Source organism: Hipposideros armiger, unplaced genomic scaffold (assembly GCF_001890085.2).
Source record: "Hipposideros armiger isolate ML-2016 unplaced genomic scaffold, ASM189008v1 scaffold_306, whole genome shotgun sequence".
NCBI lineage: Eukaryota > Metazoa > Chordata > Mammalia > Chiroptera > Hipposideridae > Hipposideros > Hipposideros armiger.
Window position 1 is genome coordinate 327,137 of NW_017731656.1, and position 16,123 is coordinate 343,259.

General features: G+C 33.6%; 1 protein-coding gene across 3 annotated transcripts in view; it reads left to right on the top strand.

Moving 5' to 3' along the window:
• Window positions 1–16,123, top strand: part of DACH2 (dachshund family transcription factor 2) — a 647,327-nt gene that overhangs the window by 1,390 nt on the left and 629,814 nt on the right. The window lies entirely within an intron of this gene.

Genomic DNA, 16,123 nt, shown 5'->3' on the forward strand with positions numbered 1-16,123 from the left:
TTTTTTTTTTTTTTTTTTTTTTTTACAAAAAGCACCACGACAGATGTCACTTTCCTGGGACCGTCCCTTTTGTGTCATCTGCAGAGGGCAATGTGGGGCATGAAACGCTGGGGCTGGGACCCGGTTGGGGGTTGGAGTAGAAGTTGGCAGGTTTTCTAGAGAGGATGCTTTCAGCTCTTCCCCCCAGGCAAACAGTTGGAAGGATCCCATTCCCCCAAAGAAAGGATTCCTTAAATGATGATGGCCAGCTTCTCTGGTTGTAAGTGTACTTCCTTCATATCACAGCTTAGAAGTACATTATAGAACAAATGTGGGTTTTTTTGCATATGTGCATAAGCAAACTGTATTCAATGTTTCTGAGTTAAAAAAGAAAAAAAAAGAACATAAACTATATTCAAGATTATTTGACTTTTAAAGACCTGTGAATTACTCGTTTTAGTGTTTATTCCATCTCTAGTCTGGTAAGATCTGTTAGGAAAGTACACGTTTGGCAGATGTGATTAGTATACAAACCAGGAAATCATCATCACCAGGTTAAAGGGAGCGAAGGGTTTTGTTGTAAAACAGCACTACTGTTGATCATTTTGCAGAAAACTTCTGCAGAAGTAGACTTTCTCACAACGCAACTTTAAATCCTAAGATCTCCGGATTTATGAGCTAAAACTTAACTCAGTTGTCATATCTGTTGTAAAATCAAATTACTATGTATAGTTGAAGTGTACTGACAACTTGCAGACAAACTGTTGCAATAAGATAATGCTACAGAATTGAGAAGGAAACTTTTTGTTGTTTTTTTTTTCTTTTTGAGTAGTGATATCCTGTGTTCTAGCAGTTAAACGGAAACCTGTTCATATGAGAACTCCTACCTGACTCATATCTGGGGCTTCCAAACCTGGTTTATTAGATCAAAATTTCTTAAGGAAGATAGAGGGCCTTAAAACACAAAGGATAACAGCTCCCTCAGTAAAATAAGTAATTATAGGTTGTAAGAGTAGAAAGGACGTTTTATTTAGACCACAAAGCACTTTACTAATACACAAACTCAGAGGGTTACAGGGGACTTCAGGTGAGGGCCATCTAATTCATTTGTTGCCATTCGAAAAGACTCACATTTAAGCAATTGCAGACATATCTTCTCTCTTTTCTTTCTCTCTCTCCCTATCTCTTTTTACCCTTCCCCCCTCCTCTCTCCTTTCTCTCTTCTCTCCCTTTTACCAACACCCATATCTAAAGTGGAACAATTATTACACATAGGAAATTCTTTCATCCTTAATAATTTATACATCTTTGAGAAAAATCTATGATTTTCATTTAAAATTAAGTAGATTAGTATTTTAATGTGATTTGATGCTTTCCTCTGTAAATAGAAACTTTTCTTTAATTAATTTTTATTAGCGCTACTCACTGAAAGCAAAAATGATAAATTACTCCATATCCAGAGGCAGGTGTTCTTATAGTATTTTGGGACCTTGTATATGATGTGGTTTTAGGTTATTGTTTTAATTCAGTTAAGTTTTATTTACTCCTTATCACAGCATTTACAGTGCTAACTTTTTGGCTTAAATTGCTTTTGTGTATGTGCATAAAGGTGATAGAGAAATATTAAAATGTAAGGAGAAATATATCTGAGGTATGATGTATGTGCTTCTTAATACATTTTTTTCTGTATGGGTATTTTATTTATTACACGCATTTTCTATAATTGTGTTACAAGCATTGTGATATGTAATTGTAAAAATTTATGAAATATATTTTATTAATGCAATCCATGAGAAAACTAGAAACACACCTATATTGCGTTTTTTAAATAGTTAAAAAAAACTACAATTTCTGGGAAAATCTAATTAATGGTAAAATAACATCACCACATTTTATTGATCCAAAATGCTCTCATAATCATGTTGTTAAAAACTACAAAATATGATAATGCTTATAATGGATGCTTTATGACTTTAGGTAACATTATTTACAGAAATGTGTACAGAAATTGTTCCCAACATCTGAGTGATTTAATGAAATTGTGAAATTAACATTTAAATAAACATTATTTCTATGACTTTTCTATTCAGCAAAAAGAAAAAAAAAGTGAGGGATGTAAACAGGAAATGAGGCCCAAGAGAGAGAAAATAGGGTAGATGAGACACGAAGCCAGTAAGAGAAAAGAATTGTAGGATATGAGCAGAATAATGCCATGAGAGTGAGTGAACGATGGATCAGAAGAGCTTATAGAGATCCCCAAAGATGAGTGATGTACCAATGGAGACTTGGCTAAAGAGGATTGTCGTTCAGGACTCATGACTTCTTAGCACTTCTAGCTACAAGGGGGGAAAGTGCAAGAAAAAAGTACATGATCATTGAGTGGAAACTCTTACATACTATTCTTATTTGAAAAAAAGAGATTCTTCATTTCCCCATAGATTTCCGTAAAGTGTTGTTGAATAGAAATTCTATGTGTAATGGTGTCATTGGGAATTTTATTTTCCTACATAAACATTTCTTCCCCTCTCTGTCAGGTAACGGGGGAAGACAGGTCCTGACTTCTAGGGTATTTTAATTTGAAATGCTTTGTACGCTATTCCGAAATACACAAAATGGACCATTTTCAATGTGGTCACTTTCAAGGACCATAAGATATTGGCATTAAGTGGCGTTTTGATTTGTCTGAGGGCACATTTTTATTAATGTCCACTGAAGAAAAATGAATGAATGAAATAAATACATTATTATTTCTTAGCAGTACTGAAAGTCACAACAAGAACTCTCTCAGTGCCTTATATTGACTGTTGTGTTATTAGCTAATTATCAAGATAACTCAAAATTCTCTTCCCAGAAAAGAAGTTGGAAAATAATACCTGCCTCAGGTACTAGAAAATAGTAAGACCAAAACTCTTAACTATTCATTGTTCTAGAAATAAGTCAAGCTTTACATCACTCCAATTACAAAGGGCTATATAGTATTTTTCCTTGATGCCCTTTAACTTCAGAAATTCATTGCAGAGAGATTATTTTTGAGGATTATTAAGAAAATGGTGATTAAGAGACCCAAAAGAAAAGGGAAAAGTTGTTATCTTGTTTTAGATCTTTGTTTTTACAGACAGAGCACTATGAATTTTTTTCATTTTTTTTGTAAGAGAACCTGGGAGTTTTTAATATCAGAGAGAGCAGGCAGATTTAGAAAGCAAATGTCTAAAAATCTCACTCCAATGTAATCTATTTTCCTTACTAAATTCTTCAGTTTAACGAAGTAGTAAAATATTAAATTAAGAATTGGTATTCAGTGAAAAATCAGGCAACACATTTTAGTGTTATCTCTTTATTTGCCTACCTATTAATATACAAAAGTTCTCTTTATTTACCTATCTATTAATATATAAAAGTACATTGTCGGATTCATGATCAGCATTTAATTCCATTTGAGGACCAACTAATTAAATGTTATTCCTTCATTTAAGTATAGTTAAATGGATGATTGAAAATAAACCAGAATGTATGGCTAAGAAAAGATTTCAACGCATTGGGAGACATGAGTCAACATATATTCAAATGAATAAAATTTAGCTTTTTTAATTAAAAATTTAAATGGTCCAATTGCAGTTTATTGTTATTTTGACTGTTGTGAAGAGAACATAAATAGGCTTCCGTGGTAGAATTACTTTATGTGACTCATAAGGACTTTTACAACAATTTAAAACTACTTTCAAATACTAGAAATATGATTAGTGTAAGCACTCAATGAGTTTGGCTTTGCATTCACTCTTGATGAATATAGTTCATAATCCACAAAGAATAGCAACTTACTTTGAAAATTGATATTTTTACTATAGTAAAATTAAGCAAAATCAAATTTTTGAAGAACTTTCATCACTTTCGTGGGCTAACATTTTTTATGACTTATATTTTCAGAAATGATAAAAAGGTTTTAGAAATTAATCTGGGTGGTAAATATACACATTTATTTCATTTCATAGGATAACGAGGGAATAGTCATATTGTTTACTAAAAGCAGTCACATAGTTAAAAATATTCTGTCTTTTATTAGAAGAATGATGTCAAGATTATAATTAAAGCAATCTAGTCATGTGCCAGTGATCAGAGCTTCCACATGCACATCCATTTCAAATGTACACTTCTGCATAACCAACATTTTTTTTATTTCTCTAAATACTTTAGGTGGATTTCATATTTGTTCCAAACACTAATTTATTAGGTGATGGATATTGCATTAAAGAAATGATGCATGATATGATAGAGAGTATCTTTGGATATTTATGTATGATATTACCCTCCATGTAGAGTACATGAGTGCCAATAAATAATTAGGAAGTGATGGTCTTCATACATTAGTGTTTTATATGGTTTCACACAGGAAATCCCTAATACCTGTAGAAAATATCAAGTCTGAATTATTTGATGCTTTCTTATGTAAACTTTTTTTTGTCTTAATGAAACCCCTAGATGTTTTAAAAAGTGCTGCTAGCAGGCAAATATAATTATGAGAAACCTTAATCATAATATGTTATATTTCAGTTGGCAATCTAGACCTCCAGTGGCACTTTATCTGGTGCATTTAAAGGTACAAATGATTTAGGTTTATACAGTCTATACATTTCAAATATGTATTAAAACTGCCCTAATTGACCAAAACTGAAAATGCTATGTTTTTGGAGAAAGGACATCAAATCTTTCCCCAAAAGCAAAACAGTTAGGTATTAATGATATTCTTGTTGCATATTCAAAAGGTCTTTGGTAGCATTTTTTTTCCTCCCTTTCTTCCCTTCCACCATCTCAACCTGCAAAAGTCTTCACTGTCACTTCAGATCACACAATTCTAAAAAGATAAAACAACATTTAAACACATTTGCTTTGGAAGGGAAATTGAGCATTTGCACCCAATAAGCCTGATTGTGGAACTGCATGCAAATTGTGTTTTGATTTATCTCTTTTACACTTTTTTCCATTTGAATTGATCTTGCATTAATTTCACCAAGCGGCTCTGTGAGGCTGCAGATGTTGCCCTGTGTTTAATAAATCAATGAGACAGATTTGAATGAATCACTTCAGATGGATTCTCTGCTCGGTTTGATGTCTAGATGTTATTCTTAGCTTGTTATCATGACAGATGCATTAATGTTCCCATACACTGCCAGCAATGTCAAAGAGATTGAAGCTTTTAAAGTGGCGGCATCCCTTTTTCCATTTTCTGCTAGAACAACTAAATTTATTTTTTTAATTTGGAAATCAGAGAAAAATATCAAACCTATCATAAGTTTCTTCATGGGGAAGATTCTTAATTTTCATGCTATGTTAACTATTCCAAAATGGTGGAAATCAATAGAGTAAAACCTAAATATAATATAGCTGCTTAATAGTGCCTCCACATTAATATTTAATCATCATAGGAAAAATGAGAATAAGTAATATATGATTGGGACACATTGAAAGTGTCACTATAAATAGAATAATGCTGTATCCAAATTGATTACAGAAGGGTGTTAGTTTTTAAATCCTTACTAATAAGCTTCTTGTTGGCTTAATGCAGCTGCAATATACTCTTACCAAGGGATTTAGAACTCTTTCAGGATTTAATATTTTTTTTTTAGTAGGAGAGGGACAGCCTGTCCATTGTGTATTCATCATTTCTTCACTTTGTAATGCTGAAAATTTTAGAAAAGTTAATTTTATTTTAGTATCTTTCAGTTATTTATATTCTGGGTAATTATTTGTAAATCATAAACAATTCAGTAACAATGAATGCTACTTTTATAATTTAATTTCTTAGACTGTAGAAAAACATATACACACCAAAAGGAACTTTGTGATAACTAGTGAAATCTATTTACCTACCTGCATTAAATATCACAAATACCATACTTTATCTCATTTAATCCATGGCTTTTAGAGCAACACAATCCTGTCAATTGTTGTGAAATATTTTGAATTTAATAATGTAGGTGTTAAAACATTTTAGTAAATCTTTGATATTTGAAAATACACATTTTAAAAAGGAGATTCAGGTTTTCTCTTGTTCAACTTTCTGAGGAAAAAATATTTTTAAAAATCAGCTTTTAGAGACAGTTCCTCTTTACAGGTCTCTACAGTATTCTTTCATGATAATTTTATTGTTATGTTTATTACAATAAGAAAACAGGAAACACTTAATGGATACTTTTGAGGTCTCAGATTCTTTAGGAAAATGCTTATCTCCACTGTTAGGCTAATCTTGGAAGCTTAGGATACATGCTATGATCTACAGTATAGTTAGTTTAAAAAGGAGTTTATAATGAAGTTCTATAAAGTTATGGGGGAGTCAATTTTTTTCAAATTTTGCTTAAAATATGGGAATGTCTTCATGGTGAGATCTTGACACATCCTTCTTTACAGCTAAATTTATGTACTTGTATTAGAATTGGTGAAATTATTCTACTGAGAATGTGGATATAAGATGTAATTCACATTATTTTATGGAAAATTGAATTTAATATAGCTAAAGAACAAATTGATATATCTATCAGTACCCATAATGATACCCTTAAAAGAGAACTAAATTGGTTACATAAAACAAAACCTTGGGTTTGTAATAATTTCTGAGGAGTAATTTTTGACCAGTAATATTCATAGTAAAATTTCATTAACCTAATATTGTGTATGTATTGGGCACCTAATTCACATTTGTTAAATGAATACAATCATAAATATACACATGTGTGCAAGTATCCCTCTTATCAAAATTCTTTGCCCAAATTGCTGTTCCTTTAAAAAAGCTAAGAAATAATTATATAAACTATACAATTATTAAAAAGATACTAATCTTGAAATTTTCATTTCATTATAAAGCCACTTGTAATCATGCCATATAAGCTTTTCACAAATAAGCACATAAAGCTATGAAAATCTAATATATGAAATTGGAATGCTTGAACTGAACTATATTTTTAAAGAAAGTATGACTTCTTGATATTTATTTTTATTGAAAACACACAGGAGATGTTCTAATATTATGAATAGGAAAGGATTAACAAATAAAACAAGCCTACTACCATAAGATGATTTTCAGCTATTTAGATTTATACTACTAGATAATTAGCACTAACCCTAGAGACAATTGATTTTTGATCTTCTTTCCAAAAAGTAAATGCACATTTACCCAAAATGAGTTAGTAAGAAGATTTTCCTCCCTTCCATGTATATAGCCTGTGAATAGAAACACAAATGCTTAAGTTTAATGATTTACTTTTTACCTGGATAATATCAAGACCCATCCAATTGCAACACAAATTTGCATGAATATCCTCCTCACCCATTTAAAGGAATAACTTAGTTCTTTCAGGTGTAATTAATTTTGAAAAGTAAATTACCTTTCCTTTAGGACCCCTGAGGTTGAAACTACTCTATATACGCACTATTTTGACTCATTACAATTAGTTTATTAGAGCAAATTGTGGCGAAAACTTTGTAATTATACTAGTGGAAAAATATATAGTACAGGAAAGTTTAAAAAATAATGAACCACAGTATTTTTATTGCTATATAACTATTTTTATTTTTAAACAAGTTGACTCCTTAATAGTGTATAATATAGTGTGTATGTTAAGGTGTAAAACATTCAATTACAGTTGTGTCCCATGATCTTATCAGGTTGTTGGCAACTGCTAGTTGGTAACAGCATTTAGGCTACATTTAGTCTATCTGCTATTTATGTGATGGGTTAAAAAGAAAAAGAAGTAATATTGATCTGTCTCCGGATTAAAGTTTGAAATGGGCAACAGCCTGAACACAAAAGGCTTTTTTTTTATGATTTCTCAGCTTGCCATTGATCTCCTAGTTTTATTGCATTCATTATTTATTAAAAGAATTTGCAAGCTAAACATAACGTTAAGCTAGTTTGCACACAGGGACCGCACTTAGGAAATTGAATGGAAATTGCATTAGAGATGAACATCTGTGCTATTTTTCCACTCATGTGTTTATGGGTTTGTATAAAAGGTGTATTGGATTAACAGTTATAACCATTATAGCTTACAGCAATATGTTAGATTCTGAGCTTTTCGTTATTTGGAAGAAGTCTGTCTTTCACTTGTTTGTCTAAAAAGTATTGTAATATTATCAGAAATAATATTTAGATAAATTTATTTTTATGATTGTTGTTAATGCATTATCTACATTATGTATCAGTTGTGAGATACCCTGCTGTATTGAAGTAAAAACATTTTAGAAAACATAATTACCATAAAAGACAACACTATCTCAATGGCTTTGGTAGTAGAGTACATAGGTGCAGTTTACAGAGTACCTATTTTAAGAATGTTGAGTTTAGTGCCATATTAAAGCACACCAAATCCACAGAAATGATATAAAAACTTTAATGTGACCATCCATAAAATGTTATTATTATATATGTATGTTAGGCCTCGATCCTTTTGAAAGGATAATAAACATACAGACACTGAAGACTTGCTCTATATAATACTACGAATATTAGGGTGAGATGCTTTCTGATATGGCTCCCCTCTTGAATTCAATACAAGGAAGTTTAATTGCAAAAACTCAATAGGCCCTCACCTGAAACAGTTCTCTGAAGGATGTAAGGTAGACACTAGTGAGTGTCTTTTTTTCAGTATTGCCTTTCATCTGTAGACCTTTGGAAAACTCATTCTGTCCTCTTCATTATTGAAATTTAAATAAAATAAAAACCTCTTCACAATCATTTTGATCTATCATGATTAGATTTGTCATGATAGTGTGTGTGTGTGTGTGTGTGTGTGTGTGTGTGTGTGTACAGTATACTATGTGGCGCCAGGCAGTGTTCTAGGTGCTGTGAACAGAGCGAACAAAACAGTCTCTTCTCACATGTAGCTTGCATTCTAGAACCATGCTGTCTTTAGCTCATTGTATAGAAACCATATATCTCCCTTATTATGTTTGCTAAATTGAGAAATCTTTGAGTTTACAAATTTTTGCCATATCCATTGTTGAATAATCTTTAAATTTCCTTTCTCATATCTGCCTCATGTGTTATATCAGTAAACACTGGGGTTTTTTTTTGTCTTTAGAATTATACCAGAAAAGGTCCAACTAAAACTAGAATTATTGAGATATAAAAGAAAATATTTTAGTTTTATAAACATTGAGAATTACTCATGTTATAAGTAAAAGACATCAAAAGGAGATTGGAATAAAACATGTATTTCCTTGTAAGAATAGCTGTAATTAATTGCTTTAGTATCTTTTGTCTGACATTCATTTATTGCAAGGGATATGAGTCCTTAAAAAATCAGAAAATTAGTCATTCTATGAGACTATATGTTTTTGGAGTAAAATGTGCAACTGTGAACTAAAAAACTTGTTTTTCATGTAAAAAAGCTTGCTTTCATTTGTGTTAGAGTTTTAATAGGTCAAGCTTAGAGTTTGATTTGCTTTATTGCATAGTCCTATACAATATTGTATGCCAAAAATTAAAACAGAGATAAGAAAAAGTCATTTGTTTTTATTTGTTCAGAATACATTCACCCTTATATGTATTATATTTAAAAATAAATAATTTTGGAAAACAAGACTATTTGAAGACATGTATAATATATATGTTCAATGTTTATGTTAAGTTTGAGGCTTTGAAAATAACTTGTGATCTTCTAAACTTCCAAATTTATTTTGTAAAAGGATTTATGAGTACCCTCTAGGATTTTACTTGAGAAAGACAAAAGGGGACTTCATTCATAGAAAAAAAATTACTGCATAGTACATTTTATGCATAGTACACAAATTTCAGCTCATATTTTATAAGCCAATTAGAATATTCAGTTAGAACACACTATATATTTATATATACACATATACATTTGTCACTTTATTTCAACAAATATTTAATAAGTACCTACTATTAACCTGTACAAGGCTACTTATCAAGGACAAGTAGTGGTCTTAAGAACTATCCAAATTCTTATTGGTCTCATCTCCAGATTACAAAGGTAGAATTTTGTTGTTACATGGTTAATTCTCAGCTAAACTACATTAATGCAAGGAACAGTAAATGATGTATACAATTCAAAATCGTGGAAAATTAAAGTAACATTAATTAGGCTTTTCAGTACATTATAAAATGTTTTTTTTTTAAAGTTTTTATTAGTAAGTTGAGGGAGGGGAACAGCACTGGGGGTTCAGGAGAAGGGGAACAGATAAGTTGCTGTCCTTTTTTTTTTGTTCTTTAGTTGTGGAGGACGCTGCTTCACTGGCCCATGTTGGTATTATCATTGCGCTCTTCCCTGGTAAGGTAGATTGGTTGCTGGCCTCTGGATGGCCGCTCACAGAGGCTCTTGGCAGTTCACACCGGCTGCTGGCCACTTACGCTGGCTGCTGGCTACACACGGTAGCACATGGCAACTCACTGCAGCAGGGGCTGCAGACTACACCGTCGCCGGTGACTCACAGCAGCCCAGCTCCAGGTCGAGCTGTTGTTCACCATCTAAGTTATAGAGGGCAGTGTCACTGGCCCTCATATGTGGGATCGGAACCGGGGCCCTGCTGCTCAGAGCTGGTGTTCCAAGCCAGCTCTTAACCAATGCGCCACTCGGCCGGCCCCATTATAAAATGTTTATGGCATATTTATCTATCTAAATATATTTTGCTTATTCTAGTATTAAATTGTATTTACAATTTATGAGTATTCACTGGTGGGAAGGAGAGATAGCCCAGAAACATGCCAAGGTTGAATTAAATCTGAAGTTAAATGCTTCGTGTAGAAAATATTTGAAGTGAACAAAGCATAAACAGGCAGTGAGCTTATACGTTGTAGCTAATAGCAGTGTACTGGATCATGTTAGTTAGTGATTAACTAAACTTCTATTTTGCTTGAATTGATTCTTATGTTGTGTATGGAAAGATTTATGTACTTAATGGATACAGCATTCATTACAGCTGTTAGCAGATCAAAACCTGACAAATTGCATGAGGCCAGTTGTTAGCTTTATCACACTTTCTGTGCTTAGGACCCCTACATAACCATCTTCCATAAGTTAAATAAACATTTGTTGACACCAAAGGAATCGTGGCTTTTGGGTTAAAACACACTAATGAGTATAGCACAAAATCAGATTTTTGTGAAGTGTTTCTTCTCTATAGTGGTAATAATTAATTGATTTTCAACGAGCAGTTTACGAAATGGAACATTATATTCTTGATGGTGATCATGTCCTGCAAGAGTGTTGAACATTGTGACGTCTGAAGGGGTAGGAACTGCTCCAGGACCTAATTGATACAAGTACATTTGCTAGAGCCACTTTCTTACATTTACTGTTGTTTTGCATTGGGCCTTGTCGTACTAGGAGACTGACAAGTGTTAGTTATTTTAGGGGTACATTCTTTTTCATGGGGTTATATGATGTTTACATCATCCCCATTCTGCCAGAGTCTAAAGCTTTTCTTATTCTTCGTAGTTCAGTGCCATTGATTTGAATGACTGTTCTTTTCTTTTTAAAGATTTTTATTAAAATATAGCTAATATACAATATTATATTAGGTTCAGGAGTATACAATAGTTATTTAACATTTATATACCTACAGAAGTGATCACTGTAAGTCCAGCACCCACCTGGCCCCAAACCACACTATTGCAATATTATTGACTATATTCCCTATGCTGTACATTACATCCCCATGGCTTATTTGTCTTATACCTGGAAACTTGAACCTCTATGGCCCGTCAACTGTCCTTCCTTTTTAATTTTTTCAATTACAGTTGAAATTCAATATTATTTTATATTAATTCAATGTGTAGAGCATAGTGGTTACACATTTATACAATTTAAGAAGTAAGCCCCCTGACTAGTCTATTACCCACCTGGCACTATACGTAGTTATTACTATATTATTGACTATATTCCCTATGATTTACTTTATATCCCTGTGATTATTTTGTAACTATCAATTTGTACTTCTTAATGCCCTCCCTCTTTTCAACATGACCCCAAATCCCTCCCACCTATCAACCCAATAAATTTAGAACCTATCTGGCACCATACCTAGTTATTACAATATCATTGACTATATTCCTTATGCTATACCTTACATCCTCATGACTACTTTGTAACAACCAATTTGTACTTCTTAATCCCTTCCCTTTTTTTCACCCATTCCCAAACCCGCTCCTGTCTGGCAACCATCAAAATGTTATCTGTGTCTATGAGTTTATTTGTTTTTTGTTTGTTTGTTTTATTTTGTTCTTTAAAGTCCACGTAGAAGTGGAATCACATTGCGTCTGTCTTTCACTATCTGACACACTCCACTCAGCACAATACCCTCTAGGTCCATCCATGCCACCACAGATGGTGAGAACCCATTCCCTTCCATGGCTGAGAATATTCCACTGTATATATGTACCACCTCCTCTTTATCCATTCATCCCCTGACAGACACTCAGGCTGCCTCCACATCTTGGCCATTGTAAACAATGCTGCAATGAACTTATGGATGAATGCACAGGTCCCCTTGAAGTAGCGTTTTGAATTTCTTCGGATAATTACCCAGAAGTGGGATTACTAGGCCCTTCTTTGTCACTTGTTATAACCTTTGTTTTAAAGTTTATTTTGTCTGGAATAAAGTATTGCTATGACAGCTTTTTCGTTTGTTTGTTTCCATTTTCATGAAATATCTTTCCTCAATCTCTTTACTTTCAGTCTGTGTGTATCTTTTGATCTGAAGTGAGTCTTTGGTAGGCAGCATATGTAACAGTCTTGTTTTCTTATCCATTCAGCCCCCCTATCTTTTGATGGGAGCATTTAATTCATTTACATTTAAAGTAATTGTTGATAGATATGTAGTTATTGCCATTTTATCTTTCATATTTTTTTTTATTTTTGTTGTTGGTCATCTTACAGGAATCCCTCTTCCGATTGATGGTGATGAATTCTTTTAGCTTTTTCTTGTCTGGGAAAGTCTTTATCTGTCCTTCAATTCTAAATGATAGTTCTGCTGGGTGGAGCGCTTTTCATCACTTTGAATATTTCCTGCCAATCCCACTGGCCTGCAAAGTTTCTGTTGAGAAATCAGCTGATAGTCTTATGGGACCTCCCTTATAGGTAACTGCTTTTCTCTTGCTGCTTTTAGGATTCTCTCTGTCTTTAACCTTTGGCATTTTAATTATGATGTGTCTTGGTGTGGACCTGTTTGGGTTAATCTTGTTTGGAACTCTCTGTGCCTCCTGGGTTTGTGCTGTTCAGCCAGAGGTACAGGCCATGCTGGAGCCAGATCCTGCTTGTTTGGGTTTTATGAACATTTGAGAGACTTTAGAAAATTCCTCCGCATGAGCCAAGGTAGGCTGTTGATATGGAAAAGGCACTGGAAGTGGTTTGGGTGTGCCCGAAAGTTGGGAGGGGTGGGCTCTCAGGGAATCAGGGCAAATGATGAGTTAGGGGGTTGACGGAGAGTCAGACATGGCATCTGCATGTGTTTGCATGTTGGGAAAGGGGAGGTCTCAACAAAGAAACAATGGCTTCTGCCAGCTCCTCTGTCATGGACAAAGCTGCCTCTCTAGCCCTCGTTCTGGAGCCAGACAACTCAGTTCCTCCCTGTATGTCCCTGGCATCTTTTGAGCTGTTGCCCCAGTGCTGGAGTTCAGAACCAGTGAGTCCATCAGCAAGTAAATCCGTGTGCAGGCCCTCTAAGAGAATCGCCTGGGACTCCAGTTGCCCTGTCTCACTCAGCCACAATCTCTGCAGCTTTTCACACCCAGAAGTTATGGGGACTTCTCTCCCCGACATTGGAACCCTTGATGGGGGAGCCTAACATGGGACTGGGACCCCTCATTTCTCTCCAGGAACCTCCACAGCCAAGATAGCCCTCCAGATTTTTAATGGTAATATGTGGGTGTGGGACCAGGTCGTTCCGTGTCTCTGCCCCTCCTACTAGTCTCAAGGTGGCTTCTTCTGTATGTCCTTAGTTGTAGGGCTTTGGTTCAGCTAGACTTCAGTGATTCTCAATGATGCTTGTTCTGAAGCTTAGTTATAATTTTTTGTATGGTCATGAGAGGAAGTAAGCACAGTGTTTACCTACTCAGCCATCTTGACCGGATCCCCTGTTAATGAATGCCTGTTCTTCTGTGTATTGCTTGTTTTTTTCAAGAGTGTTCTCAGTTTTTAAATGTAAATATAACTCAAGAAATACCTTTTTTAAAGATCTTTTTCTGTATCAATGGGAAAAATGTAAAAGTATTTGTCTCATACAGATTCTTGTTCCATCAAAGAAGCGGTGGTGGAGCACAGGAATTTAAAATTTTCTGTCCAGTTCGAAGGCTCTTGATTTTAAAGACATGAGGACTATAATTTGGGTCATGTTAGCATTGATATAATTCCATTTGGGCATGGACAGAGGAATGGAGCTAAATAAGGTTCAAGAAAACTTTATGAGAAAATATTTCTCATGGAAATATTGAATGGACCAGAAAATAGCTGGTAGATGAGAGGTAGGCAGTGCACTATGGGATGATAAAGGCATTTCCACAGAGCTCTTGAATGAATTATTTATTTTAATTGCATTCATTTTATTTTAGTGGTTAATTTAAGCAGATTCATGAACAGAAACAGAAAGCATAAAAAATATTAGCCATAAATAAAAATAAAAACACTGAAGGCAAATTGTGGAAATGTTATTCCATTTAAGATGAGGTGGTGGCATTTGAAACCATGACAGCACCTTTGAATATGTGTTGTCAGTAAAATAGTATTCCTTTATTACACTAGTAAATGTTAACTTTAATTTCTAAAATATTTTATACAGTGTTCATTTACATTGCTTCTGTAAATTTCCTGACTATCACTGGTCTGTTAGCCTAATTCTAGCTTGCCATAGCACATTTTTGAAACACATGTTGAATATGAATGTTTTAAAAAGGGTTACATTTTGCCTTTGGGTATGTGTGTGAAGTTTTTATTGTATTCAATAGTAACTAAGTTTGCATTTTAGGGAGTAATTTGAACCACTGCCTTCAAGATTATTTAATGTGCATTAAAAGTTGAATTAAAGAACCTCAAAGTGACATTTTTGACATTTTTGTATTTAATAAGTACAGTAAAGTTTAAATATTTCCTTCATTCCTTCTGCCTGAAAATATATCTGGAAGTTTAAAATTATTAGCTGGGTGTAATGGTAAAAACTTTACATGTATATATGGGTTTATAGTTTATATAGTGCTTTCGTATACATTAGCTCATTTAACCTGATGCTTAGAATAGTATGTTTTTATAATTTTGTTGTGAAATTTTTACATTTTTATAAACAGATGACTGATCACTTTACAACATAGTACTTCAGGGGATCACTTAAGCGCATTTAGACTTCTTTCACTTAGTGCTAAATCAGCATCATTCATAGTTATAATGAAACTTACAATGCTTCTAGGGAATAATATTACTTTATGTTCATGCAGAAGTTCACAGGCTGCAAAGCTTGTTCACACACTATCTGCATTTATACTCACAGAAACTCTAGGAGGCAGGTCATCTGGTCAGGAATTTAGGTGAGAGAATTGAAATGTAGGCAAAAATGAATTGCTTCCAACCATACAGTCTAGTACAGGCAGAGCCAGTTCTTGAATCTAGGCCTTCTGTTGTTGTACCTTCTCGGGTACACTATGCTCTCTCTATGCTGTCTCTGATGTAGGAAGTCTTGATAGCTGGACTTGAGCAAACAACTTTAGTTAGGTGATGGATTGTTCTAGATATTCAGGGAATTATGGAAAACCTAGTGGTGGGAAAGAGAGATAAACAAACTAGTAGGAGAGAGAAGCACTGCACAGAACTTCCCTAAGATGTCTTCAGTGCACATGCCCTGATAAGAAATACTGGTTTTTAATGATGATGTTTTTAGAAATATAGTAATTAAACTCCTTTAGTATAGAATCAATTTCATATCCATGTACAGAAAGGTATTAGGAGCCAACAAAAACTTAAAATTTTGAATAGAAATGTGAAAGGAATAATAATTCAAGAAAATATATAGAGATGGCAATAGTTTAAGCATGATATTGAAAGAATTTATGAAACTGGGACCTAATTACTAAAAAATATGAATTATTTCTTGTGTCCAAAATACTGTGCTAGGATCTGTGGTACCTTCAGAGAGCTTTAAATCTTAT